This window comes from Chiloscyllium plagiosum, chromosome 35, assembly GCF_004010195.1.
Source record: "Chiloscyllium plagiosum isolate BGI_BamShark_2017 chromosome 35, ASM401019v2, whole genome shotgun sequence".
In the NCBI taxonomy this organism is placed as follows: domain Eukaryota; kingdom Metazoa; phylum Chordata; class Chondrichthyes; order Orectolobiformes; family Hemiscylliidae; genus Chiloscyllium; species Chiloscyllium plagiosum.
The window spans coordinates 15,352,302-15,358,258 of NC_057744.1; positions in this window are offsets into that span (position 1 = coordinate 15,352,302).

The window sequence follows — 5,957 nt, forward strand, 5'->3', positions numbered from 1 at the left end:
AACTGTACCTCTTATGCTCATATCCAAATCATTTATGTAAATGACAAAAGGTAGAGGACCCAGCACCGATCCTTGTGGCACTCCATTGGTCACAGGCCTCCAGTCTGAAAAACAACCCTCCGCCACCACCCTCTGTCTTCTACCTTTGAGCCAGTTCTATATCCAAATGGCTAGTTCTCCCTGTCTTCTGTGAGATCTAACCTTCCTAATCAGTCTCCCATGAGGAACCTTGTCGAACACCTTACTGAAGTCCATATAGATCACATCTACTGCTCTGCCCTCATCAATCCTCTTTGTTACTTCCTCAAAAAACACAAACAAGTTTGTGAGACATGATTTCTCACACACAAAACCATGTTGACTATCCCTAATCAGTCCTTGCCTTTCCAAATACATGTACACCCTCAGGATTCCCTCCAACAACTTGGACACCACTGACATAAGGCTCACCGGTCTATAGTTCCCTGGGTCATCCTACCACCCTTCTTAAACAGTGGCACCACATTTGCCAATCTCCAGTCTTCCGGCACCTCACCTGTGACTATTGATGATACAAATATCTCAGCAAGAATCCCAGCAATCACTTCTTTAGCTTCCCACAGAATTTTAGGGTACATCTGATCAGATCCTGGGGATTTATCCACTTTTATGCGTTTCATGACATCCAGCACATCCTCCTCTGTGATATGTGCTATAGAATCTGAGACAAAACAATAATTTGAAAACATATATTACTATGCATTGAATATTTTGCAATACTTTGCCACAACAATGTTATTTTTAATAAAAACAGAAATTGTTGGGAAATCACAAGTCTAGCAGGAACTGTGGAGAGAAATCAGGTTTAATGCTTCAGGTCCAGTGAAGAAGGGAGACTTAACCTGAAACGTTATCTCTGATTTCTCTCCACAGATGCTGCCAGATTTGTTGAGACATTTCAACACATCCTGTTTTTGTTTCAAACTTCCAGTATTCATAGTTCTTTCAGTTTTTTGTCTAATGTTACTTTTATATTGTTTTGGTACCTTTGTAAATCGTATTTGAAGTGTTTTGCATGTAGGTTTGCTTGCTGAGCTGCAAGGTTCATTTCCAAATTTTTCGTTACCCTACTAGGTAACATCTTCAGTTGGCCTCAGACAAAGCAATGCTGAAAATTCCTGCTTTCTATTTATATGTCTGGGTTTCTTTGGGTTGGTGATGTTATTTCCTGCGATGATGCTATTTCCTGTGGTGCCGTCACTTCCTGTTCTTTTTCTCAGTGGGTTGTAGATGGGGTCTAACTCAATGTGTTTGTTGATAGAGTTCCGGTTGGAATGCCATGCCTTTAGGAATTCTTGTGCATGTCTTTGTTTGGCTTGTCCTAGGATGGATGTGTTGTCCCAGTCAAAGTGGTGTCCTTCCTCATCTGTATGTGAAGATACTAGTGAGAGAGGGTCATGTCTTTTTGTGGCTAGTTGGTGTTCATGTATCCTGGTGGCTAGTATTCTGCCTGTTTATCCAATGTAGTGTTTGTTACAGTCCTTGCATGTTATTTTGTAAATGACATTAGTTTTGCTCATTGTCTGTATAGGGTCTTTCACATTCATTACCTGCTGTTTTAGTGTGTTGGTGGATTTGTGGTCTACCATGACGCCAAGGGGCTCTGAGTAGTCTGGCAGTCATTTCCAAGATGTCTTTGATGTAGGGGAGAGTGGCTAGCATTTCTGGGCATGTTTTGTCTGTTTGTTTGGATTTGTTGCTGAGGAATCGGTGGACAGTGTTTATTGGGTACCCATTTTTTTTGAATACACGGTATAGGTGATTTTTCTCTGCTCTACGTGGTTTCTCTGTGCTGTAGTGTGTGTTGGCTCATTGAAATAATGTTCTGATGCAGCTTCGTTTGTGGGTGTTGGGCTGGTTGCTTCTGTAGTTCAATATTTGGTCTGTATGTGTTGCTTTCCTGTAGACGCTGGCTTGAAGTTCGCCATTGGCTTTTCGCTCTAATGTGACATCGAGGAATGGCAGTTTGTTGTTGTTTTCCTCCTCTTTAGTGAATTTTATGCCAGTAAGGGTATTATTGATGGTCTTGAAGGATTCCTCTAATTTTGCAAAGTGTTTTGCAAAAAAACAATGTGATGCTGAGAAAACCAAATTGTCAATGAGCGAGTTATGGATACGCTATATGGAAATGTGGTGCAGACAAGTTCAACTGAGGCATTCGAGAGAACATTGAATGATTACTTAAATAGCAACAATATACAGGGTTACAGGGGAAATGGAGATTGCTATCTAAAGAAATTCAACTGTGTTTTGGGGAACAAATATGTTTAGTTATATATGTCTACAGTGAGTTTAAAAAGAGTTATTTTTGCATTCCTCTAAAATAAAGTGCTCTGAAACAGGACAACATTGCTCATGTCACTCAACCTCAAACATACCAGGAATGATTCATAGAATATCTAGGGTGCAGGTCGAGGCTGCTCAGGCCATTGAGTCTGCAGTGACCCTCCGAAAAGCATCCACCTTCTCCCCATAACCTGATAACACCTTAACCATAGTTAACCCACCTAGCCCGCGCACTAGGTAATTTAGTGTTGCTAATCCTCCTAACCTGCATGCCTGTGGATTATTGGAGGAAACCAGAGCACCTGGAGGAAACCCACGCAGAGGAAGAATGTACAAACTCCTTACAATCACCTGAAGTTGAATTCAAACCTGGATTCCTGGCAGCAGTGCTAATCACTGAGCCACCGTGCTATACTAATAGAGGCGTAATTGGACCAGTCATCCCCTTGAGCCTGCTTTGCTATTCAATAAGATCACGGCTAGTCTGCTTCTGGTTTGAATTCCAAATTCTGATCTATAATCTTTAATTCCTCTAATGAGAATCTATTAACCTCTGCCTTAAAAATACGCAATGATCTGCCTCCATTATTTACCGAGGCAGAAAGTGCCAAAGTAATACAATTCCATGGAGGGAAAAATCTCCTTGTCTCTGTCCTGAAAGGGTAAACTCTAGTTTTCAAAATGCCACCTAGTTCAGGATTCCCACTTAAAAGTAAGCATTCTTTCCACATCCACCTTGTCAAGACCATTCAGGATCTTATACACTTTCATCAGGCCACCCCTCACTCTCCTAAACTTCAGTGGAAACAAATTCAGCCTGTCCAACCTCTCCTCTTAAGATAATCCACACATTCCAAGCATTATTCTAGTAAATCTGCTTTGAACCACTTCTAATATATTTATATCATTCCTCTAAAAAAGGAGACCAAAACTACACAGAGTATTTAAGATGTTGTCTCACCACCATCCTATATATCAGACGCATAATACCCTTCAATTTCTCTGGTAATAAAGGATAGGATCCCATTTGCCTTCTTGATTGTGTGCTGTATTTGCATAGTAATGTTTGGTGACTCTAGATGGGGCACTAGAACACCCAAATCCATTTGAATCTGAGAGTGTCATGCTTGTTCTCTCTTTAAGTAATATTCTGCAATCTTCCTGCCAATGTGACCATTTTCCCATAATATTTGTCAGGGTTTTGCCCATTCACTCAAACTATGTGTCTCTTATCTGTTTGCCGTTCCTTTAAGTTTCTACCTATCTTGGTGTCATCTGCAAATTGAACTCCGAGTTTTCTCTCCTCTCACCTAAGTCATTGATGTAAGTGTAAAAGATTGAGGCTCCAGCACATATCCCTGAAGAACTTCACTCATCAAATCCTGCCAATTCAGACAATGGCCCTTTACGCATACTCCCTACTTTCTGCTGACTAGCCAATTTTCAATCCATTTTAAAATGCTTACCCTACACCATGAGCTTTATTTTCAGCAATGACCTTTGATGTGGCAACTTGTTACATGTCTAATGAAAATCGAAGTATATTTTTCTTATTCATTCAGAAGATGAGGGCCTCGCTGACCATGCCAGCATTTATTGCCCATCCTTTATTGCCCATAGGGCACTTAAGAGTCAACCACATTGCTGTGGGTCTGGAGCCTCATATTGGACAGACCAGGTAATGATGGCAGATTCCTTCCCTAAAGGACATGAATGAACTAGATGGGATTTCCCAACATTTGACAATGGATTTACAGTTATTACTGAAATGCTTGTTGTATCCTTTATACAGCTATAGTTTAGTAGATGATAGTGTTCGACAAAAAATAACTTGGAAAAATACATTTTAAAACAGCTTGACATTGCGTTTAAAGTGTGGATTTTGGTGATTGGTTTCAGTACCACTTGACTACAAGATGGCCAAAATAGACTCCTGATAGCTAATTGGGGACCCATCCTGGAAACTGTTTATGGACATTAGTAATGACAAGGAATGCATTAAGCTGAAATCAAGTACAGACTGTGAAAAATAGTTCATGATGTTCACTACTGAAAACGTTCTTTAAGAAGCAGCATGTTTAAGAATCTCCTTATGTGCAGATCATCAGAATTACAAATTTACTGTAGATTTTTGATCATAGAATCATGAAGCAGGAAAGTGAGGCAAACAGTAAAGGATAGAAGGAAACAACTTTAACTGGGAATTTTCTAATTAAAGCATTACGTGCACCAGTCTGGAAGGAACTGAGGAATCATTAAGCAGAAATCACAATGGAGTGGGCTGAAATGCCAGAAATGATGGCATCATAGGTCAGGCTTAAGATCAGAGATTATGTCTGACTCTCTCTGACTTACCTGATGTTTAAATGTATTGCAAACGAAACTGATTGAATGCAGCTTTGGTGCAGTATGACATCTATTTGTTATGGTCAATTTTATAAGTCAGAGTTGTCCAAGGTTTGTTCTCAGGAAACTTTGACTTATAACTTTATAGTACAGCAGAAGAAAGTTCTTATGAGTAAAAAATAATTATTATTGTATAATTACTAAAATATAAAAGCCCCAAAGGAATGCTCCACTTAAAATATTTAGCAACTTTGATTTATATCTCTTACGTTGAAAGAGACATTAAGTCATTTGAAATAAATAGGTCATGCAAAGCAACTGCAATTGGTGCTATGTAACAATTTTATAAAATATCCTAAGATATGTCACAAATAAAATTTGACACCAAATCACATAAGGACGTGAGAAGATCAAAAGTGTGTGGCTAAGTGAAAAAAAAAACCAAGCAAACCAATCTATCTAAATATAGCACAGTTTGAAAGATCTTTAAACATACTGCAAGGCAATGTCTTATGTATTAACCAATAGGATCACTTTACAGTAACTTAAATCAAAGGAAATGACATCACCAAAAACCCTAGGTACCCCATCCAAGACAAACATATAAATAGAAAGCAGGAGACAACAGCTTCGCTTCACTTGGAGGTCGCCACTGATGATGTTACCTAGCCAGGTAATGAAACATCTGGATATTAAACCTATAGCTCAGTGAGCAAACCTACACCCTAAACCTTGACCTGAGCTACAAACCTTGCGAAGGAAATTATTATTTTATACCAAATCTTTTTGTCTCAACTGTGCCTCCCAAACCTGTCCTCCAAAGTGGAAACTGCCAAAGCCAAGGTGGCCTGGAGAAAGTAGGGAGAGTCAATAATGGAAAAGAAAATTCATTCTGATGTGCTCAAAGGTAGAAGACAGAGGGTGGTGAAGGAGGGTTGTTTTTCAGACTGGAGGCCTGAGACCAGTGGAGTGCCACAAGGATCAGTGCTGGGTCCTTTCCTTTTTGTCATTTACATAAATGATTTGGATGTGAGCATAAGAGGTGCAGTTAGTAAGTTTGCAGATGACACCAAAATTGGAGGTGTAGTGGACAGCGAAGAGGATTACCTCAGATTACAACAGGATCTGAACCAGATGGGCCAATGGGCTGAGAAGTGGCAGATGGAGATTAACTCAGATAAATGCGAGGTGCTGCATTTTGGGAAAGCAAATCTTAGCAGGACTTATACACTAAATGGTAAGGTTCTAGGGATTGTTGCTGAGCAAAGAGACCTTGGAATGCAGGT